We start from the raw sequence: 26,822 nt of genomic DNA, 5'->3' as shown, positions 1-26,822 counted from the left end.
CGCCATCTTCACGCCACACGGTTGGCACAAGCCTAATGCCGGCCTTGCGCCGAGCTTCATGAATCCCGGGGTAAGTGTCTATTAGTGAGCTGTTTCTTGTGGTACACGTTTTGATTCCGTCAGCCTCCATTGCCTAACTGTGTGACTGAGCAAGTCACTTATCCAGACACCACTCCTGGGTTGAATCTAAAAAAAAGTCCATAGAGATCAGTGCTCTCTTTTAGAAAACAATCATGAATAAATAAAATCAATTTAACTTAGAATTAATGTATAAATGAAAACTGACTTTATTTAAGCTTGATAATATTATACTATAACATACTACAATATTATAACAGAGAACTGGATATTTTAAATACATTACGGAGATCAGTACTCTCCCTGGAAAACAAATATGAATAAATAAAATCAATTTAACTGAGGATTTACTGTATGTATAAATGATATTTTACATTATTTAAGCTTGATACTACAGCAGACTAGAATATTTTGACTGCAATACATGTAGAGAACTGGATCTTTTAAGTACATTATCTAAGTCTAAAATGTTGTGACTGATTTATTTTGGTCATTAACCAAAACTGTTTGGAAATAGAGTGACATTGTATGCATATAAACAAAAATTACAGTTTATTGTTTCAAGTTGTATTGATATATCAACCTAATATAAAGGGATAATCTGCTTATGAGTACCTGAGTATGATAAAATTAATTTGCAATGTAGCAATGCAATACCAGACATCAAAATCCAGTTAGTCAAAATGATCTGATATTTGTGGAATCAGTAAATTGTACATTTGTTTTATGGAAACATGATTCACATGTTCATGGCATTAATGATTTGTAGACTCACACATAGCAATACTCAAATGTTAATGAAAAGTATGATTCACATGATTGTAGAGACACTGATTTGTGGATTCATGCAATGTAATGTCTAAAAAGAGAAGTGCATTGTGCATTGATGTGAGGTTGCTTAATACAAAAGACTAGAATTTAAATGTTCTATTTGATATTCTTGGACAGAATACTAATTTATTCACTGCTCTTGAGAAGAGAATTAAATTTAGGATGTTACCCATCATGTTCAACATGATTTCAAACAATACATACTTAAAAATATGGTACTAATAGGATGGATACGTGCAATGAAAAACAACCCACTGGCATTTCAAGTCCTTCTAAATTTCCTGAGATGAAATTCATGAGTCAAATGGTTTGTTGCTCAAATCCAGCAACGCTATTGTATCAGACTTACTACATAATCAAAAGTTGAAAAGAATCCATAAAGTGTACTTGGGCACTGCTTAATGTAAGAATGGAATGGAATGTTTTGGCCTGAATGTCTTGTTAAACAAACCTTACAGTAAAAAAAAAAAAGTCAAATCATTAAACATATCTTAACAGCAACAATAAAAGCACTAACATCTCTTGAAAATCCAGACAGACTATGAAAGTTGCTGATGATTTATCTGAGTTCAGAAACAATTTATTGTATAGACTACTATTCAACACATCTAAAAGTCATTCAGCTCAAAGGTGCATCTTCATAAGGATACAACGATGAAGTTAATTTTCCCTATTTCACGGTATCCCTAACATTCAAATCACTGATAATTGTTAAGACTGTGCTAGTCAAATCAGGTCTTTGTTGTTTAGTTGTGTTCTTCAGCAGTCTTTTTACTTTTTGTGGTACCATATAATAGTCATACTTGCACTGTGATTTCATGCACTAACCATTTTCAGGTGCTTCACTTTTCCATGGATGGGTAACTGCATTTCTTGTGATGGCATGCCCACATGAAGGGATGTGCAGTGAATTTCCACATGCTAACTTTCTTTTCATAGCGATCCCAGTAATAATTCCTCTTACCAATATTACTTTATTTCCTGAATACCTACTAAACTATACTCATTTATTTTTCTCTTAGATATTAATGCATCGCTTGCATTATATCTGTATTATTTAATTTTTACTAAAAGGAAACAAGTGTTAATATTTCTACCCTGAATTTAATTATTGAATGTGCATAACCTGTTGATTTCTTCTTTTTTTTTTGCAGGTTTTACTATTTCCAGGGTATCATTGTTATTTACCTCCTGAAATCTGATTTTAGAGTACCATTCATTTAACTTTCTGTAGGAAAAAAAAACATGTTTCTTTTCATCTTTCTGCCAATAAATACAAAACTGTTTAAGCTATCATGTATTTTTATAGTTGTCATGTCTCTGCTTTACAGATTTATGAGTATTGTTTCTCTCTCTGTTTCCCTCTGTTTGTCTGTCTCTGTGTCTGACACTATCTTTGCCTCAGCTTGTGTGTCTCTTATACTTTTAGTCTCTCTTTTATTTATATCCTTTAATGTCGAACAGTTAAAAGACAATCAGTTGCAGTGAAAGTGCAAAACAGTATTCAGTAATGGAAATAAAACACAAACATAGGATGTTTTTATTAGTAAACTGTGTAGACTTGTGGCACAGTGAACATACGTTGATAATTAATATGTCTGTGCTTAACATTACATAATCAATGTGCAGTCATTTATGAGGAGTTCACACACACTTGTTATATTCAGAATACCGCGTTCTGTCATTTAAATGCATTTTCATTTGTGTCAAATATTAGGCAGGATAACAAAATATGGTGTAGCACTGCAGATATGCAAAAATGCTATTCCACCACTGCTATCAATGTAATAAGAAATATAATCACGCTCTATAATTATCATTTTGGTGACTGCTGTTTGCCTATAGGCACACACAGACACACAGACACACACAGATGTGTGTGTGTGTGTGTGCATGAGTATGTCTCTAAAAATTGTAGCTGAAATTATTTGGCATATAAAACATCAAGCAATTTTGTGTATAATCACATACATCGAAAACACATATAATTGAAAGAAAATGATCACACGTGTATCCACTACCATTACATTTGTGATCACAAATGTAGAAAATCAACCCACGATACTAAAAAAAAATCATCCACATCATACGACAGACATGCTTCCTATAAAAACATTGAAATCAGACTACTCTAAAAATGACACTCACTTTTTATACAGTTCCTTTATGCTACCTAACTTTTCAGAAAACAAAACACACAAACCTCTCTACTGCAAATGGAGCTCTACACTCTCACCCTCATTAATTTTATATATATATATATATATATATATATATATATACATATATATATATATATATATATATATATATATATATATATATATATATATATATATATATATATATCAATGCAGTGGTTACACAATTTATTTATATTTTATTTAACATTCGTTAACTGGGAAAGTCTGACTTAGAATGAAGCCAATTTTTTAGCAGAGGCCCAGGGAGAAATGCTCCAGATGCATGTCTTTGTAATTTGGGAGGAAACCCCACATGAATGCAGGGAGCACATACAGACTCCACACAGAAAGCACCCCAGCCAAGAATCAAACCAGAGAACTTTTTGGTGTGAGGCGACAATGCTACTATTATACCAGAAAAAAGACGAATCTCCTGAATTATGCTATTCAACCTATTGCAAATTGACTCTAGCACAATTTGATCTACTTCATCATCAGCAATAACCTGACTATCTATATATATATATATATATATATATATTTATATATATATATATATATATATATATATATATATATATGTATATATATATATATATATATATATATATATATATATATATATATATATAAATACACACACACACACACACACACACACACACACGCATGCATGTATATATACACACACACACACACACACACACACACACACACACACACACACACACACACACACACACACACACACACACACACACACACACATATATACATACACACATAAATATATGTAGAGAGAGAAAGACATACACAGAGATAGTGATATGGCAGGACAAGCCACTAGCATAGAACAGAAAATGTATTTGCATGGTCTGGAGTGTCAGGCATGTGTGGGGAATGCATGAAATGCATACTCCTAAGAATAAAGGGGCAGGAAAGCAGAACAGTGAAAGGGAGAGCTAAGCAAAATAAATGGAGTAAGATATAAGAAGGTCAGATGGACAGTCATGCAGGGATAGACCCTATTTACCTTTCCAAAAAGAACCCCATGGTGAGAATGTTATTTGTTACATCTTGGATTTAAGATAGTGATAGAGGCTTTCTACTGCCCTAACACAACCCAAGGGAAATTGTATTACCTTCATTACTTTCCAAAAATATTCCCATTTCAAGGAATTGTTTGTCTTTTCAAAATCTATCATCAAGGCAATCTGGTTTGGGAACTCTATGTAGGTCTTTAAAATACATATTAAGCATACAAATATGATCTGTGCTGAACTGGTCCTTGATGAGTATTACTTGAGAACTAAGCTAAGTTACAATCTCTGCATTCTAGCTACTAGAATTGTAGCATATAATTTTAGGTCAACATTCATATAGGAAACATGTCTAGAATTTAATTAGCTGGTAAGGTCCTTACTGGGCTTAGGAAACAATGATATGATTGATGGGTGGGATGAAGGAATGGTTTCTTCTCCCTGCTGGAATTTATGAAACAGAGCAGTTAATGTCTGTAGAAGGACATTTTCCAAAACTTTATAAAGCTCACGGTAAAGACCACTAGGCTTGGATTTTAGTGTCTTTTCAATAGCTTTTTGTACTTTCTTATGTTCTGTAGGACTGTCTAACAACTGATGTTCTTCATCAGTTATTATGACTAACTTGCATTGTTTCAAAAATCCAAGTAAATCATTTATTTTGAGAATTTTGCCTTTTGAGGTATTGTGATATAAATCTTAATAGTAATGCTTAAAGACTTTATTAATTTTTTTGATAATCTGATGTATATCGTGTATGTGACGATTTGTTTCTCAGGAGGACTGCTAGTATGTATATATTGCATGGAAGGCCAATTTATGTTAGTGATACACAGACACAGTAATGGGGAGAATCCCCTTAGAATATATGAAGATGGTTGTGGAATGCCAGTGACTGTTGTATTTAGTGCTCTGGCAACATGAATGCCAGAAACTCTAGTGTACTTAGACACAGGCAAGGGTATGTGTTGTGCATGAATAGGAAGGATCATTGTTGGTACCATGTGCATGACTGAAACAAGTACCCAAAAGCAATGGGATATGGCATGTGATGAAGAAATATGCAGGCAATACAACCCCTGGATTTACTAATCTTCCTTGCAGGACTAGCTTAGTCCTGCACAGAAGTGGCCATTTAGAAGCAGGATGGCAGTGTGCCATGCATAGTAATGAGGCATGCTGCCTGATTTCCTAATCTTACATGGAGCATGTAATACTGCAGGGGGCATGTCTGAGAGCAGAGCTCTCAGAATATACACACCCCTGCAATGATGAACAGCTGAAAGAGCTAAGAAATGAGTGAGACCACTCATAGGTGTCCGCATATCACCACAAACAGTCCCACTGTGTACAACAGCAAGTATATAGAAATAAAATTAACAAACCCTTTTATTTTTTTTTAAAACTCCAATTAAAGCTAACCGTACATGCGCAGGTGTGCCCAATGCTTAGCTACGGTTAATGCAGCTTAAATGGCTGAAGAGGATAACAAGGAAGATATATGCAAATTCAGCAGCATAGCAATAGTGTAGTGGGCAGAGCATTAGCCTTAAGAGCAGGCATTCCCGGTTCAAGTCCCACTGCAGCCCATTCTATTTTCACTGGCAAAGCACATTATGACCAATATTTTTGTTGCATAACCCGCTAAATAACATCTATTTATGAACTGGAGTACTGTAGTAAATACACTGTGAGGTGTCAGTGCCATAATGAATAAAGCACTAGTAAGCAGGTATAAGCACCAATAAGCAGTAGTAAGGTTCATAGGTAGGTACTAGGCTATCGGCCCTAGGGTCTATACAAGCCTAGCCAAAAAGGTATCCTGGCTTTCACCACCCAAGAAAATGATTTTCCTGTGCGAGCATATATAAGAACTAGTAAGCGGGTTTAAGCCCGTTTGCATGGGGGTAAGCAATGCGCACACAGGTTAAGCAATATTGAAGCTAACTCTCTGTAAGCATATGTAACTGGAAGTTAGCATTGCTTACCCTCGCACAAACCAGTGCAAACCCACTTACAAATGCTCAAAAGTGCCTTAATCACTCTGCATCCAACGGCCCTTGTTCTGCCCATCAACAAAATAAACAGCCTTGAACCCAGGACCCTATACATGATAGTCACAGTAGTTAACCACCAAGCCATCACAGAAATACATAAGAATGAGGTATCAGCAAACAAGTCTTCACTATACTAAAATCAAACTGAACCTGTGAAAGGAATCAGTATATAGACATATGTTCCATAACAAACTATGTAACATAAATATGTACAATGGAGTACAGCAGTAAGCCCAGAAGTCAGGTGTAATTGTAATAGAGTGTTGAAGTCCCCAGTAAAATGCAAGGACCCCATACAGTGTATGTACACATGAATCATGGATACCAGGCATACATATAAGATGTAATGAATGATAAATCAATGCCAAAAAAGGAAATATAATGCAAAGTCAAATGTAAGCAATGCTAAGCATTGCGCAGGCCAGCTTAGGAGGTGTAAGCAATGTGTAGGACAGCTAACTCAATGTGCCCAGTGTTATATCCCTTTAAACAATGCCAACTTTGGGTAAGCAGGTTTGCCCATAGCTTAGCCTTTTCAAAACCGGCCAATCTCGAAAAAGTGCAGGAAATCGGCCCTACTTAAACCCAAGAGGTGGGAATACATCTCATAACTGGTTGTAGCTTCCCTTGCAGGCATTATGTCAGGAAGGGGAGAGGGTGTGCACTTTCGGATGCAGCGCTGGTGCATCCAGGAGTTCAGAGTCATGGCAGGACTCCTTGTCAAAGACCATTAACAGAGACTGCTGCAGGGCCAGTACCAGGGCTCCCAGTATAAGGCAGATGCCTGGGACCATCTCGCCCGTGACCTCAGCAGTGCCACTGGCATACCCCAAAAAGGTGAGCAGGTCAGGCATCACTATGCTGACCTGAAGCAGCATAAGGGGGACCTCTTGGACCAGGGGTTCCAAGAGGCTAGAATGGCAGGGGATGTTCCAACTGTGTGTAAGTATCAGTCCGCTAACTGTTTAATAATTTCCAGCTCATGGATATCATGGATAGGTATGGCTAAATATTCCTCTTATGTCATCCACAGCTGCAATTGAGTGGGCCATGAACCAGGAGGCCCATAGCAGTCGCCTGGCAGAGGTTGCAATGTGAGGCAGCTCAGTAATACTCTTACATGTACTGTCTTAGGAAATAAATCTAAAAGTATTAGTAAATTCATTACCTACTTAAAACTTGTTTAAGGCAAGTACTGCATACACCAGAGAATATGGCAGGAAAAGACTCATACAGTATGTACGTAAATAAAAGTGTAATAGCCTGACAATAAAGGTCTAACTGCTGGACTACATGTGTATACTCTGGTATCATATGGTAATGTAGATTTGCATTCACATAATAGTACTGTTGTAATAAGCACTGTTATCCACACCATGCACCATAAACAGAATGTGTAGGAATGCCTGTATATGACTGGTGTAATCCACAGAGGCCATGTAGTACAACTGAGAAACACATAGACAGAAAACAGGGAAAAGGCAGACAACAAAACAAGAATAGCACATGCAACTGAGATGTGAACTGTTGTTTTTGTAGCACACACAGCCATGGTTTGAATCCTGCCAGTGGTAGTAGTCTGCATACAGAATCATACCCCACAACTGTACATATATGTCCAGAATGTCCAGTAAAGTGTTTCATATGTGTTACCTGTCAACCTGTCACCCTGGGAAATCAGTGGGATGATTCCAGACATATAGGCAGCAAACAGGAAATACAACTGATTGACACACATCTATGAGAACAAAGATGACCCACTAGCAACTCCCCAAAACCTTATGAGATTAAGAAGCCATGTATGTCCCATTTACACCCCCATCTTGTCAAGCAGTGGCCAGAATGTGTACATTAACAGAGTGAGATGTATGTGCATAATAGTAATGTGGAATCTGGTACTGTGTGTGGCAACAATCAGGTAGTGCTAACAAACATTTCTCCCACAAGTCTGTAAGATACCAACACTGTGCTCAGAAATAAAAGAATGATACCCTGTACTGGTACTGTTTACATTGATTTTGTATGGTATTGTGAGTGATGCAGTTGCTCTGACTAACGAGGAATTATGCATCACTATCGCCCACACTGTCCTACAAAATATAACTGTCCAGGAAATCTGTATAAGAGTTTTGTAATACAAGGTTAGAATGCAAAAGCACAGGAGAATTATAGAACAGACTGCAGATAGGAGATATACAGCAATATCTATATAGCACACACAACTCTGATGGACAGTGTTTAAGTTGTAGCAGACACAGCCATGGTCTGAATCCTGGGAGTGAAAGTAGACTGCATACAGAATCATACCCCACAACTGTACAGATGAGAACAGAATGCTCAGTATATGGGCCCATATCTGCTGCATGTCCCCCGGTAAGTCTGTTGGGTGATCCCAGATGTTTAGCCAGCAAACAGGGAATACAAGTGATTGTCCAACATCTGTGTGAACAAACCTATCACTGTAGCAACTCCTGAAACTGTTAGGATAGTAATAAGCCAAGTATGTCCTATCTACACCCCCATGTTGTCATGTTGTGACTAGAGTGTGTACAGTCACAGAGTGAGATGTATGTGCATAATACTAATGTGTAATCTGGAACTTTGTGTGACAACATTCAGGTAGTGCTAACAAACATTGCTCCCACAGGTACATCGGATACGAACACTGTGCTGAGAAATAAAAAACATTATACCCTGTACTGGTACTGTTTACTCTGGTATTGTAGGGAATTGTGAGTGTTGCAGTTTCTCTGAATAATAAAGTATCATTGATCACTGTCATCCACACTGTGCTACATAATTTAACTGTGTATGAAAGCATGTATATGTGTGTGTCAAGTCACTAAAGGTTGGAGGGGCAATATTCTACATATGTCCCGGTACACCTGCATGTGGTCAACACATGGCTAGAATCTGTGCAGAAAGAGTTAGATAGCCATTTCCACAACATCAACCCGGAATCTGGGAGTATATGTAGAAACAGATAGTGTTAACATACATTCCCTCCACAGGTATACCACGTAAAAGGTGTATACTGCAGGTAAAACCAGTTCATGTATTATGATGCTGACAGCCATATCACTGTCCAAACTAAGGATATAGGGTAGTGTAGTAAGACTTGTAAGGTACAGATAACAGCACTGACTATGAAAGTAATGTGGACTACAGGGATATACTAGTTGTTAATTGACATCTTTCTCTCCCCCACACCATATCTCCAACAATAAACAACATACCCACCCCGACCAGTATGTAATGACTCCAATGTCCTGATAATGTCCTGTTGTTTGATAAATATAAATATTTTATTTGTTCCCATGCATGTGCTATATTGAATTATTCCAACATTGGTGTCATGGTGCCATCAATGTACCTGAATGCGGTTCTTATTACCACTGTGGTCCCATATATGCATGTGTTCTGTTTGTTATGCAACTGTTCCATATCTGGTGACTGGGTTAATGGGAATATCTATGCATGCTGTTATACCTAACCCTGGAATGTGTTGACTATTACTATCCCGCATAGGATGATAAAATCTAAACACTATAGCACATTTGTGAAGGCCGTTCCCAGCGGACCCACCTGTCCCACCTCAGCTGGTCATGGCACTGAGCACCAGCATGTCTGGGGCCCAACCCGGGACCTCTCTGTCCATTGGTCCTGCACCACCTTCAGGTGGATTCATCTCAGGGGATGGGGCTCACCCCCCCCTGGGAGTTGGCACAGACAGGAACCTGTCACCTGTCACTAGGTCTGTGTCGTGGTGCATAGCGAGCTCAACCAGCAACTTGGTTATCTGCTACGCTAGCTCGAGGGTTGCATGTTGTGATTAGAGGGTTAGCCTGGCTCTGCAACTCAGCCCCCAGCACAGCCACCTTCGGGGCTGGGAAGGTTCAGTGGTGACTGCCCATGGGTGGGGACCCCAGTCACACTGTGTCCACTAGGTGGCTCATGGGCTTCTGATTTCCCAACACCTCTCCCTATCAAGGTGTTTACCCCCCACATGTGTCACATACCACCCCTCTATGTGTCTTGTTTGTCTTGTCTGTTAACCTACCCAACCTACCTCCCCAAATATACCTACTATCCCTCCCCAACATTCCACTCTCACCTGAAAAAAAAAATCTGTTCCCAAAAAAAAAAAATTTGCCCCTTACATAGCTGTCCATTTCGCACAAGTGTCCACTGGACGCATGTAATCTGGTCTAATTGGCAACACAACTTATTATTATTGTCCTCACCCCCTCCCAGGGGTTTGAGTGTCCAAATCTACCTCCAAATTCAGTGTATATGCACAGCTGATGCTGTAGAAGAAATGGGCAGCTATGGACCTTCCCCACACCCTTCCTGCACATCCCTAGCTATTTTAACTACTTTCTTTCCCTCTTTGTGCCCCCTTTTCACCACGTTCCTATGAACTCTTTTTCTTTATTTGTAAAGAAATTAGTGTTGGGGTAAGTGGGAGTAAGCACTTTTAAGCAGTAGTAAGCGGGTTTAAGCCTGTTTACGAGGGGGTAAGCAATGCTTATACAGGTTAAGCAATTTAGAAGCCAACTGAGTATAAGAAACTGTAACCAGAAGTTAGGAGTGCTTACCTCCTCACAAATCCACGCAAACCCGCTTACAACTGCTCAAAAGTGCCTTAATCACTCTGTATCCAATGGCCCTTGTTCTGCCCAGCAACAAAATTAACAACCTCTGCAAGGCTCTTACCCAAGACACTGCACAACATAGCCAAAGTGATTTACCACTAAGCCATGTCAGATACACATAACCCTGATGTTTTCACTAACATATCATCCAGCCCAGTCATTCAACTGTACAGGGATTGTATTCCTACATGTCGATATATGTGTGTGCATATAGAGTAATATCTAAACAGATACAACATATCTATATATGTAGATATAGATTTATATAGAGAAATATACATCTATATATATATATATATATATATATATATATATATATATATATATATATATACACAAATACACACACACATATATATATATATATATATATATATATATATATATATATATATATATATTTATATAAACATATATACATATAAATGCATACATCTATAGATATATATGTCTACATCTATTTGTCTAAATATATACAAGTTATATATATGTAAGCCGATATATATATATATATATATATCTATATATATATATATATATATATATATATATATATATATATAGGTATATATGGACATAGTTATATATATGTAAGCATATAATATATATATATATATAGATATAGGTATATACCGACATACATCTGTAGATATCAATGGGAACATAAAAACATATATGTCCACATGCACCGTTAATGGGGTTGAGAGGCCCCAAACAACAAACTACTTGTACAAATAGGTATATCCCCCTACAGCCAAACACGTCCACCCTGCAAGATACATATTTAGAAGGTGCACACAATATGGAACAGACACTATGCCTACAGTTAACACCTTAACAACTGGACACTGTGTGAGCCACACCCATACAAATGACAATCATTGCCTGCAAAATATACCCACAGAGAGGTCATAGGATATAACACCACACACAGGTTTTCATAAATGGGAAACCTTTATTTGTGTACTATTACAGTTATATATGCCATGTCATATAGTTCTTTAGACACTGACATCCATATAAACAGAGTAATGCAACTATGAAACAGTTATACTAATACAGTAGTCTGGAAAGGTGTACAAATGTTGCTGTCCAGGATGAGACCTCCAAATAGGACAATAGTAAAGACAGACTGGGCCATAGGATACCAAACAATCAACAGTAAGTACTGCAAATGTATAGTTCAGCAGCCTCTATCTACACTCTGTACACACTCACTAGATGGTAAAGACCTCAGTTGACACAATGGGATGTAACTGTTACATAACAAGGCATAACTGACACAATCACAAGCACACTGGCAAACAGAACAGTTTGTATGGCAGGAGGTAGTAGGCCTGGATTAACCCAATTTATGTAATTAATTTAAATATAGGTGAACTGCATGGTCATCTACATCCAGAAACCTTAAGGCAGCTCAGGCCTGATACCCTCACATATTGTAACTGCCTAGGTTAGTTATGGTGCATCCCACCTAGACTCAATATTACAGGGCCATATACCACTGTTACATACACTGGCTTCTGGAGTACATAAGGGCACACATGTATTTTGTATGTGAAGCCCACACATATATTGCACCGGCCCCACCATATGTGTGAGGGATACAACAGCAGTGGAATGATGGCAGGAATGGCAGCATGACATACTCACAGCCCACTACAGAACAACCCCTTGACAGCATGTCATATGTGCAAAGCTTGATATGTAGGTGGAGGACAGAGGCTGGAACACAGGTTTATGTGGAAAACTGTTGTCGTACACTAAGCAAGTCACTGGTGTTACAGGATAGTCTGCAATATACCCTTTGTCAGGGATTAGAGGTTAGAAACATACATGGATGTGGCCATTTACTGATAGCACTCAACACACACACACACACACACACACACACACACACACACACACACACACACACACACACACACACTGCCAGTGAAATATCTGACACAGGACCTGTGTGAAGAACAGACAAAACATAATAGGCACACCTTTGGCCATCAAGAGAATAGGCCCACAGTTGAGAGCTATGCAGACAGATTGTATTCCAAGGTAAACTAGTATGTACACAAAAACGCTGTAACACCAGCACTATACAAAGCATAACACAACTCTACTCACTCTCTCTCTTTAGTTCTGGAACCTCCTACAAATATGTAGCTGGTCTGAGTGTGCAGGTTCTCCTGTAAGAGGTATTGCTACCTGCTGTCTGTAACACTAATGCCCCCACACAGGAAGGATGTCCATCACACAGGAAAGGTAAAAGGACCACACTCACATGATGTAGGGATTTATAGTAGGTCGTTGCCATGGCAGTGGTAATTGGAAGTACTACACAGCAAGCCGCATGCAGTTAGCAAGTGGAGGACATTGGTGCAGAGGCCATCACCTGATCATATGCATCACCTACTAAAGCCGTACTGCAATCTATTCAAAGCAGCTCAATCCATTTACAGAGAGAGACTGAAAGAGAGAGATAGAGAGAAAGAGAAAGAGAAAGAAAAAGAGAAAGAGAGAAAGAAAAAAAACAAAAACAAAAAAAAAACAAAAAGCCTAAGGCAAAGGCAAAGTAAAAGCCAAAGGAAGAACAAACTAGTCTAACATCCATCAAACCATCCAGAACTGACATCATTCCCACAACAGGTATGTGAAGTATATATGCATGTAACTGAATGTAGTACCCGGTCCATAATAATGGGATATGTCCATAATAATGGGATAGATTATGTGAAATGATTTATATGTGCCATCAGGTGTTGTAATGTTGTTCAACTGAACAACTGCTATGGACAATAGTGTCTGTCCCTGTGGGTAGTGGGCCATAGCCGTCAACTGTGCAGATCAGCACTGACTGACAAGATGTAAGCCATCATAGTGTGTGTTGTGTAATGGGAAGTATGTATATTACGTGGCCAATAGCTGGTGGTAGAAGTAATGCCATTATGATTGACACGTGGGACCCACAGTCCACCACTTGCAGAATACTCAAGTTAATCTGTAATATAGCATGCAGGGATGCCATAGGTGTGTAATAGGGTTACCTGCAATTGAGTCCTACATATACCCCCCTAATGTCAGGCCATGTCCATATGTGGCACCTGTCTGTGTTGTAGCAAGGCAGAACAGTGCAGCTGTGCAGGAAGGTGTTGTGAGATTGTGGACTTGATGTCTAAATGTACCCCACATATAGGTATGCATATGTGTACATATGTCACGTATATAATATATAAAGATATATATATATATATATATATATATATATATATATATATATATATATATATATATATATATATATATATATATATATATATATATATATATATATATATATATATATATATATATATATATATATATATATATATATATATATATATATATATATATATATCAGCATGTATGTCCAGAAATACACAGATACCCATGTGTAGACATATATATATATATATGAGCACATATATACATCACATATATCTACACATATATAGATATATACCTATTTGCACATATCTACATATATACAAACACACACACACAAACATATATGTATGTAAATACATGCCCCCTATATTACTACCACAGTGATGCATGCTATGTGCGAGGCACCAGAACACATAGCACTACACACAGATGTCTACAGCTGGCAGTGTATGCAACATGGACCGGTATGTCACATGTTAGTCCCTTGTTGGGACCACATTGCCCCTGTCTGTGAAGTATGCAATGGGAATATGGGGAAGTATGGCAGGTATAGTTGTGGATGTGGTCAGGGTTGGCAGATATAGATGACAGTCTACAGGGTGTGGTATGTGACACATGTGGTGTGTAAACACTCTGGATGGTGTGTGTGGTCTGTGATGTGGATGCCCCATGGGCCCCAATATGGGCACAATGGGAACAAGCCTCCCACCCACTGCTACTCACAACAGCAGTCCACGTTCTGAAGGTGCCTGGCTTGGAGGCTGAGCAGGAGGAACATGTTGGCCCTGTGAATGTGTACTGGGTGCCTCGGAGTGATGTAGCACATCCCACATGTGTCTGTGGAGCCTGGTATGGAGCAGACCCTAGACCTGACCTCAGGGGACATGAACATGTCTGTGTGTGCCTCCTCGCCTGGGTTGGTTCCACCTGATAGTAATGCTGGACCAGTACATGAGGAGGCCCCAGGTTGGGACAGACATGTGATCTGGCCAGGTATCATGGGCAGATAGGTTTGGAGATGTGGTTCTGTTGGCCAAGAGTACATATACATGTTATTGTGTCATTGTTATAGAACATATATTTTTTATTTTTTTATTTTACGTTTGTTGACCGGGCTAGTCTAACTGGATATATGTCCATTTTCAGCAGAGGCCTGGGGAGAAAAGCTCCATATGCAAACATTAGTAAGAACAGGTACAAATTAAGCATATATAATAGTATATACATCAAAACACACTAGGTATTAACTACAAAAACAGAAGACAAGAAATAAAAAGTGTGTTTTGTTAAGAGTTTCTTAAAGCAGAAAAGTTGAGAGTACCTAGATACTCAATGAAAGCTAGTCAGGTTTGCTACAGGAGCAGAGCCAGTGGGTTTTGAAGTGAGTTTTGAGTTGGGATTTAAAGCAGGGAAGAGAGGAGATTGCTGTGAGATTGTGCGGAAGAGTGTTCCAAGTTTTTCCTATTGTGTTGGAGAACAAGGATTTGCCGGCATTGTTATTGGGTTTACTAGTGGATATAAGTACTTTATCGGAGGAACGAAGGCTTTTAAGATTACAATAAGGAGTGATAAGGGAAGTGAGTATAGGAGTGTTTGCGGGTTTCTAAAGGATTTTGTGGGCTAAGGAGAGCTGGTGAAGTAGAATTAGGTTTTGTAGTTCGAGCTATCGTAGTTGCCTTAAGTTTTGGCAGTGATGGGTTCCAAAAGTAGAGTCAGTGGTAAATCTGGCAATATTGTTGTAAGCAACAGACAATTTGCTGAGGTTAGTTTTGGACAAAGAAGTGTAGATAGGGGAGGCATACAGGAGGGTGGAAATAAGATGGGAATGAGCAATGGAAGTTCTGGCAAGTGGAGTAAGGAATGGTTTAATTCTATAGAGGGAGCCTCTTTATGTCTTTCAGCCAAGATGTCACAGGCAACATATGTTGGTAGTAATGGCCTACACAATCCCAGAACATGTCCAACAGCATGCATAGATATCCCCAATAACACAGAATGTCAGATGTGCAGCAATCACAAAGCAGCCATACCACAGGCATATATGGAACCATAGAAGCCCTGACAATGACATGCAGGTGAATAGTCTGTAACAGGCCAGCAATGATAGTGTCCACACAGGGAACATGGCTCCAATCACATAGCAGAAAGTGTGGTACAATACAATATCTTCCCCACTGGTAGGTAAGCTGTAGCCGTACCTAATGAGTTGTGTGTATAGTTTGTTGAAGCTGATATGGTAGGGGTGACAGAGATGTGTATTACGAACTGTGGTGACCTTGCTGTATGAGCTGCTCAGACCTGTTTCCATCTTTATGTCTTTCAGCCAAGATGTCACAGGCACGCTTGCCTACCTATTTGACAGCTGAGAATGATGTACTTATCACACACCTGATCCAGCACTACCCAGTGCTGTTTGGCAGGGCTGCCCATGAACAGCAGGAGTGGACCACCCTGTGGAATGACCTAGTCCACACGGTCAATGATGTCGGACTGCACAACCACAGTTATGAGCAGGTCCGGCATCATTGTACTGACCTGCTTCGAAATGCTTGTCTGCGTGATGCTGCAGTCTGGGGGGATCACCTCACCACAGGGGAGAGGCCATGCTATCCATCACCCCGACACGTGTGGAGGAGCTCCTCGCCAGCCTCATGGTGCCTGCCTGTCTGGCCAGCCACCAACCACTGGATACCTTTGTGGAGGTGGGTGGCACCCCACACTGGCCGAGGAGTGTGCAGGTAAGGACATAGGGCACATTAGTAGACCACTGTTGTGTATACATCCACGTCGGTACAGGTAGATCATGCATATCTGACATGTCATAGATATATTGTGTTGCTGCATTGTAGTGATAAACAGATGTCCAGATGTGGTAGTATTGTGGAAATGAACCATTGATGTATTGTAATACTTCACCCACCCTGTAGCACTGCCACGGGTGTGGCCACTGACATTGCATCTCTCACCCTCTTATGTAGGTCCCACCAGGATACCACCAACGCAACAGCCTGTAGCTGGTGAGTATGGTTTATGTAGATACTTGCCATTACACCGGGCATGTAATGGTGATGGTATATTCCATGCACACATCTAACACACCTATCCTGAATGCATGCTGTACATGTGCACGTATTATTACTGTGAAATGCACGGCGTCACAGGAGTGACCATGATGGGGTATTGGAAGGGTATGTCAGACACCTGCTTGATAACTAACATCCTGTCATTATGGAATATGTCCACAGGGAATAACATAATGGTGGGAGACATTGCCTACAGTAGGGTCATGTTTGGAACAATACCCATATACAGTGCAACACCAGTGTATATACCTGTAGGACAATGGCAATTGCTGCAGAGACACACTATGGCATAAAGCATTACAGTAGTCCACATTATCAGCTGGGTCTAGGCTGTAACATGTGGTGTTCAATGTATGGGACACTGCAAGTGACACACATCTGTAGGGCTTACTTGTCATGCATCTGCATAAAGGCTGAAGGAGGGGGGTGTCAGCATGACACACCAGCGCACCACACTAGGGATCCTAAGGATGCTAGGAATGGCTTTATTTGCACATAGTCAGGTTCAGGACCTGTGGCAGCCATAACCTTACCCCCACAACAATAGTGACGGCAGTGTGTGAACACCAAGGGATGTGCACATGTGTAGACCTTGAAATCATGCAGAATAGGGGGACGTGTTGGGCAGACTGAACATACCCTGGCAAATGCAGATGGCCCACGCTGGTATACCCCTGCCAGTAGTAGTGACTGCTGTAGTACACACAACAAGAGGTGCGATAAATTGTCATGATAAGGGTGTGCACACATATGGCCACATAGTGTGTATGCATTGTGGTCAGCAGCCGCACACCTAACACAATCTGTAGACACTGCATGTGAAAGTACAGGACATATGTCATATATCGGGCTTGTGTACTGCTAGGATATTAGGTGATGTGGTCACATGGCAGATCAGGGATGGGTGCATCAAATCAATAAAGGTGTGTACACCTCTCATAGCCATGGTATGGTCTGATGGTTATCAGTGGAAGAGTACTGGATTGGTCATACATGGTCCATTGATGTTAAGAGCTGTGCATCAGACATCAGCCATTCACAAATGACATCTGTCCTCATATCATACCAGGTATGTGTTGCTGGAAAACATGGGGGTTGTGAGCATTAAAGCTGATATAACTGACACAGTAGTACACATTCAGCAATGGGCCATATACCTGTGAGGTGTGGTGCACAATACATGGAAGGGTTCAGAACAGGAGCACAGAAATACCGTGTTCATGGGCGCAGTGGTATCCAAGGGGAGTGACACAGCACATGCATCTCACATATGTATACTGTTACCAGCATCGATTGACTATAGCTGCAATGCATGCTGTTGTGTATCATATGTTATGCATGTTGACAGAGGGGTAATAGGAGGGCTGTGTGTACTTTCATTGTGCAACCTCACCTGGTCATTCTAGTGAAGTGGAGGGAGGTTGATGCATGTCGGATGCTTGTGTGCATGTGTGTGTGTTTGTGTGGCAGGCCATGTATGCACATGTGATTGTGGGGTGTTCATACAGCAGTACATCCCTCTGGGATCATGCAGTATATGTACATGGACTGCCACATTACACACCAGGAATTCCTGTAGTGTGTGTAATCACAGGACAGTTGATAGCATAATATGGTCTGTAGCATGGAACAAGCATCCAGAGGGAAGGTAGGCACCAGGTACACCCTTAATATCGCATTCAACAGAGAGGCCACATACAACACACATATGCAGCACTACAAATGCATTGGGGAAGTACTAGTCAACACCAGGGAGTATATCCAAATATTACAGTTGTCACATGATAGGCTGAAGGAGCAGAATATGTGGAATGTACTGAGCATTACATACACATGATACACCAGTGCGTGATATTATGGATACAAAATAGTAGCCCACACATATAGGGGCCATGCTCATCATATCCGGACATACAGAGGGTGCATACCGAATGACAGCAGTGAGGCCATGTAAAACCACTACACACAGGTCAGGCAGGTAAAGTAGCATCAGGCCTTGTGTTATGACCACTTGCGTAGGCATTTAGAGGACTGATATGTTAATGAATGGTATCAATGTGTGTATGTAAGTGTGATGCAGGATGGGGTACTACATGGACATATATGTGGGACTGTATGTAAAGCCATGGAAAGGTAGGTATTATGGAGGTGTGTGTGTGTGTGCGCGTGTGTGTGTGTGTGTGTGTGTGTGTTTACTGTTAGGCAATGCTGTACAGGTTTTAAAGTGCGTTTATTGTTTTCCCCCACAGGTGCGAGGTGGGTCAGGGTCGCTCCTGCATGCAATCTGATGTTGGTGTCCATACAAACACCGAAGATGATGATAGTTATGTTGAGGCACAGGTGGGGTTGTCAGGGGCTGACACTGCACCAACATTTGACATCCCCCTTTTAGCCACCCCAAATCCACACACAGTTTCAGTGCCTATACACACCTCATCACCAGTAGCCATAGGGGAGGGAAAGCTGGCTTTCGGTGGCAGTGCACAGGAAAGTGTGGTAACCATGCCTACTGTGTCTGGTTGCAGCAGGCATAGACAGATGTCTGGCAGGGCACCATATAGGCAGATGTCCCAGGGTGCTCATGGTAGGGTCACTGGACATCATGCCCCTTGCAGAGGCAACATGGTACCAGCAGGGGCATGTTTCAGGCTGTCATGGCTGCACAGGCACGTATAGAATGTTACCACAGACAGGGCCTGAGGCTGCGGAGGGCTGCTCTCACATCTGCAAATGACAACGCCCGTGAACTGGCTGGTGCCATCCGTGGATTAACTGAGTTCATGGATAGACTGTCTGGTGAGATGATGGACCTCATCGACCGTAGTCTGTCCGTGATTGAATGTATGGTTGGAGTGCAGTGATGACCATGTGGACATAGGCCAGCAACGCCAATAGCTGGTAGTCAACGTGGATGTGCTAGGACACCAAGGAGCTCCTATAGTGGCAGTACAAGCCCTGGCACTGTGGGGGGGGCACTGTCCACACCACACCACAGTAGGCCACGAGCACATGGTCCTGGCCAGTCCCAGGAAGGACCTGGTACCAGAAGACATTTGTCATCATCAGGTGTGAGTGGTACATCGAGGCCTGAACCTGGACATGCCCATGGAACCCCTGGCAGGCACAGTCCATGTGTCCATGGCCAGAGGCAGTTAACTGCACGCCCTGCCAGGTATGGTCTGCAGCTGTCCATAAACACCTGTGTAGGGCAGCCACATGGCAGAACTGTGTGCATGCATACCCACACACTATGCAAACACACCTAGTGCAACCCCATCTACACACACCACATCACCATACCCAGCTCACCACAGTACACTCCTCACCCACACACATAGTGTCAAATGTATGGCCCACCCTTGGCCTCTGGCAAACCAACATTACATCCTGTGCGTATGATGATACCTGTGCCACATCCCTGTCATCCATGCCATCAATGCAGGGACAGGCTGATATGGTTCTGATGCACACAGTGACTGCAATACAGTGTACCACAGTACTGCAGGGTCACATGTTGTAAGGAGTGTAATGACAGTATACACAGCACCCACAACCCCCAGTGGATATTGTACTCGTTGAAACCCATGATGGCACTCTGCCATACCCACCAACACACATTGGCCATGACTGCTATACAACCCATTGTATACCCCAACAGTGGTACTACAGGGATATGCATATAATGCACATGCCACACCCTTAGTTGGGTGTTGCAATGTCATGCCTCACCTATGGGCAGCAACAACACTATCTGTCCTACTGTGTGGCAGTGGGTATTGTAATAGGAGTATGTGGCCTTGGAATGCTGTACCCTACAGATATACGGACATGCACAACTACATACACATGCCAGAACACAATGGGTATCCCAAGCCTCTCACCCCATTTATAAAACACTGTTGTGCTGGTACTGCAAGGCTCGCATAGCCGGTATGGGTCAATGGGTGTTGCATTGGTTGTGGAGGCCCTCATGGAATTACCAAGTACAGGTGTGCTAACACACAGACACTGCTATACTCAGTCATGCACACGTTCAGATGTGTCAGTACAGGGGTGCATCGCTGCAGGTGGTCATAGCTGTGTACCAAGACATCTCCTATATGTGCCATTTCTTACACAGCTGGGCAGACATGTAAGTGTAAACCAAGCTTAGGTTGCCTGTACATATCCTAGCTGGATACCTGCCATCTGCACATCTGTACAGGGATAGACAGTAATCAGCTTGGCAAGTAGCTATGCAGTAGCATGAGTGTGTTGACGGATAGACATCTGACAACAATATGTATGCCATAACTACATGTCAGAAGCCATCACTAACATGCTGTACAGACAGTCGTCTACAGTTACATTCCACATGACGGACCATTACCCAGTAAGGGCTATATACTGTGACACAGCTCACACACCAGGGATATGACAGGGAGGCCTCAGGGCAGGGTCCAGCTATCCCCACAGGTGTGCCTGTTGTTAGAACTACATTTAGCACTCTGCTCTTGCCTGGGTTAGCACTGTCAACAGTAGTACTGCCATGATACACTACATGCCAGTGTGACAGCACATACCTTGGGCTACTACACCTACATGTAACACATTCACATGGATAACCATGTTGTACAGGCCTCATATATGGCTGTGTCCCACACATGACACTCACACCCCTTGCTACAGTAATGACAGCACATAGGCACATGTATTCTACATGGCATTACATACACTTACTACAGAATATCAGACTGGGTGGTGTGACCTGGTTACCAGGGCTAAGCCATGCTTAGCAAGTATCAGCAGTGCTGCACTATAACAGCTGAGCTGATCTGAGCACTGGTAAGTGATACCTGTACTATGTAAGTTCCCGTACGTTTACCCATAGCTCAGCACCACTTAGCTTCTCACAAACCTGTGCAAACCTGCTTAAAGTTGCTCAAAACTGCCTTAACCACTCTGTATCCAACAGCCCTTGTTCTGCCCAGCAACAAATGAACAGCCCTTTCAAGTCTTGAACCCCTGTACACTGAAGTCACAGCACTTAACCACTATGCCATGACCACTGTGAAGACAGCTGTTGCTTTACCAATATAGCTGTCAATACACATATTGACTAGTATTGAATAATTGCCTTTAGTTCCTGAATTGTGTAGTTCTTGTTATTAATATGACTGTTGCATCACATATGTTGTTTTATCATAATGTGCACATAGCAGATACATATGGTGAGAGACATCTGGGAGGGTATACACAACTGTGAGTTTACTCATGACAGGAATATGGTTGTATACATATAATAGGTCTATATATGTCTACATGTACATACACATGTATACTCATACATATGTCTGTATACACATCTGCATAGTGCTACTTATATATGGCCATATGTACATCTCTTCATATGTACACACACACACACACACACACACACACACACACACACACACACACACACACACACATATATATATATATATATATACATATATGTATATATAGATATATGTATTTATAGATATACGTATATGTATATATAGATATATGTGTATATAGTTATATATGTATGCACAGCCTGTGTGTACAGATATGCCTAGTTATGTTGGTATATATGTAGATATCTATAACTATATGTGCATATATATCTATTCTGATAATACCTACTACTAACAATATATATGTACATATCCATATATTTATATGTGCATATGTATCCCTATCTGTATATGTGTAGACATATATTGCTCTGTATATGTATATATCTGGGTGTTGATATGCATTTATATGTACATATACATATCCATCTATATATGTTGATATGTATATGTGTTTATATCTGTATAGATATCTGGATAATTATATATACATGTATTTTCACCATATGTCCTGAACATGGAGTGTAGCCCTACCTCAGCCCCTATAGTCCCAGCTTCATAGTCAAGGGGATGCCAGGTGTGTATAGCAGGTATATTTGTAGAGTATTGCTACTGTAATAGGGATTGTCTTCACAGACATGGTGTGTGTGGGAGGTCACACCTGCTTTTAACATGTGCTCCATTGGCTACTGACAGACATTCTAAGGACATCGAAGTACAGTACAGCTTCTAGCATGTAATGCTCCTGTGAACTGCAGCAGAGATATTGGCCAATATATGTGGATATACTAACACACTCTGGACAGTCCATAGGTATACACAGAACCCCTTAGTGCAAGACATGGATGAGCATTAGAACACAAATGCTGTTATTCTATCAACTTTCTAAGTTTAGAAGCGCAGTATTTAAAATGTGTGCATATTTTTGGGCCATTGTCCCTACTTTATTTTAAGCTTTCTACAGATTTCTTGTGCTAAGAGGTTCAGATGTATGTTCTTCGTGCATTTCCACATTGTTGGTAAAAGAACCCATTGTGTTAGGTTGGCATAATGGTTAAGGTGTTTACCTTACAGACACAAGGTGCAGTGTTTAATACATGGGGTAACTGGCTAGGCTTAAAATGGCTCACAAGAGCACTTTGCCTAGTACTAATCTATGAACCTATGAACCTATGAACATGTGGACCAGGCCTGACAATGTGGATGTTAATAGCCACGTAGATAGGTATAACACAATGACTGGTATACATGTGCCCTCATAGGTTATGCATTCACACATCCCTGTCTGTCCTGACACATAATAACTGCTGGTACAGAGGTGCCATGGCCACATACTACCCACTAGATATTGACATACATCTGTAAAGCATCCCACTGCTCTGTATGACATACATGACTATTGAGGGAGGCCCAGCAGCAGTACATCTGACAAGTATCTGGATATGACATACCACTGGGTAAGTACACTAAGCTGCTAGGCATGCAACAAAGCACTGTGCAGGCAACAGGCAGACTGGCTCAACACTGGCCTACTTTTCTTATCGGGGAATGCACATGCACCTGCATATATAGCAGACTCTACAGACATGTTACAGCAAAGAATATGATACATCACTGTGGAAGTGCATAACCACAGCCAATGTGATCACAGCCACAGCCACGTATGGTAAGCTAGCATAATATTACAGTATATGGACTATCTGTTCGACACCATCTTCATATGTGCTACTCGCACACTAACCCTACATAAACTGGGCCACTACACAGTGTGGTCCAGTGCCTGTCTGTGGTATGGGACATGTGTGTGTATGGCTCTACAAACATGTAAGCCGATAGGGTAGCATACAGTGGAGCAGCATGTAACATCAGATAGAATGGGACCAGGAACAATGACATCTACCACAGTCTGAACACAGGCCACAGTACATATTGACAATAAACACACTGTCGACATTCACCTTACGTACACAGACCTTAGTACTGTACACACAACCACAGAATGTCCGGGTTATGTCATGAAATATAACCCCTACTATACATAACATGTGTAGCAGTCTAATATCTCACTGGCTTTTTATCAGATATGATGTCACTAATTATGGTGTACAGCAGATATGCACATCTTACTGCATGACATATGTACAAAGGCTGACAGAGTTGTGGCTGGAGGCACATACACATGGCCAATATTGACATGTTGCTGTGATAACCTTCTACATTTACTGTTGTAACAGGGTTTGTTGCAACATATGTCCTGTGAGGGATATGAAGTCAGTAACTCTCACGGCTGTCACCATCTACAGACTTCAATCCTCACACTACCTTCTGCAGTTCAAATAGGTGCTCTGTGGGTAACACATGAAACAAAAGGCAACACAGACTGCCCAGTCTGCAGATGACCCTACAGATGGGTTTTCCTCATAAACATAGCACTGACATGGCAGTTATTAAAACATGTAGGACAGCCATATCCACACACACCCTATTAAACCAACATTACTCAAAATGCAGTAAAGCAGAACTTACAGTCTGTAGTCAGGTCGGGCACTTCCCCCTCCTGTGTGTTGCCCTGTTTCCACAGTGTGTGTTGTTAGAAGTAAATCCCCAATCCATCTGAGATGCTGTTTGCCAAACAACAGAACGAGTTCCTGCTCACAGTGAATGAAAAGGCCCAACACCAACATGATGTTCCTAGATATTAGAGTGTGTTTCCATACAATTGGCAATGGAAATGTTACCACAGCTGTTCCACATGCCATCAGCTAGAGGAGGGCTGTAATTCATGCAGAGGTCATCAGCTGATCATGAGCATAATTTAAAATACACATGCTGCTGCCTAAGCAAAGCAGTTGCAGGTCTCCACATCCACCAGAGAGGGAGTGACAGAGGCAGACAGAGGCAAAGTAAAGTCAGGGAGGGGTGGGAGAGTAAAACTTAAGCAAGTTTGTGTCACACACCTACCAGCACAGGGTATCAAACCCCTGACATCTATGTAGTGCTATCACATTTCTATGCAGTTATTGGATGCGTCACATAAATTACATTCTGAGGAGCCCTCAAAATGTATATGTGATGGTGAGTGACATTTGCAACAGGGATATGGTAGCTATAAGGGAGGTGTAGTACACTTGCTGTCCGCATGAACAGGTGTCAGTATCAACACAGCCACACTCTCACAGGGACACACATACACATTGACACACTTGGCAGGGCCAAGAATACAACTTATCACTAGTGAGATTTCCACAACACATTACTGTGCAGGTATCACATGCACCACAGGGGTCATACAGAGGTTATATGGGCAAAGGGTATGTGGAGGTGTCTGACACTGGACAACATGCTTCAGTATACCAATGGGGATTGTAGTGAGTGTGAATGTGATCATACACATCATACAAAAACACACACATACACACACACACACACACACACACACACACACACACACACACACACACACACACACACACACGGTGCCAGTATTGACATGCATGGGTGCATTGCTTCATGGGTGTGTAGTGGGACGACTGTGCCAGCTATACCAGGCTAGGTGAGGGGTATACCTTGGCATCAGCCCACATGACATTGGTCTGCATTATGGCTCAGGGGTGTAGTTTCTGGATTTGCCCACACAGGTGGGTATTGTATTCACCATTCAGTCACCTGGGTGACTATTGTGTGTGGCCAATGCTGTGCATTGCTTGCCATGTATGTGTTCCTTAGTCCATGACATGGACGGTGTCTGGGATGTGCACTCCTCTCACATGCATGTACAGTGACATGTGGAACTGTACCTGGGGTGTCTGGCCCATGTTGTGTACACAGATTATCATCAGATGTGCCATCCCTGGCCTCATGTGGCAGGAACTTTTAATGGATAGCAGTTTTATCCTTTACCTACATTGATGGCATGATACTGGCATTCCCTGGTGTCAGTGGCATCTGTCCTTACAGGGCATGTTTTCAGGCATGGCATGTCCTTTGTGGGTCACATTTGATGGCACCACAGGTGTTGCAGGTGTCCAGTGGGGAACATGGGGAAGGTACACTGTCAGCATGTATGTGCCTATTGGACAGATGGACTTGGTGCCATGCCCTCTGTAGCCCACTGCAATCACACCATAGTTACTATCAGTGGGCAATATGCAGGGTACTACCAACATAGAGGCTGTTGCCTAGGCAAGTGTGTGTGTGTGTGTGTGTGTGTGTGTGTGTATGTGTATGAGACATGGGTTGAGAGTGTTCTCTGGGTGATACTTGGGTTGCTAACTTAGGGGTATGGGTTTGCACACCAGCCTCTCGGCTATTTCACATCTGTTATCCCTATA

Source organism: Protopterus annectens, chromosome 3.part1, assembly GCF_019279795.1.
Source record: "Protopterus annectens isolate FY-2018-M chromosome 3.part1, PAN1.0, whole genome shotgun sequence".
NCBI lineage: Eukaryota > Metazoa > Chordata > Ceratodontiformes > Protopteridae > Protopterus > Protopterus annectens.
Note: the sequence above shows the minus strand (reverse complement) of the source record.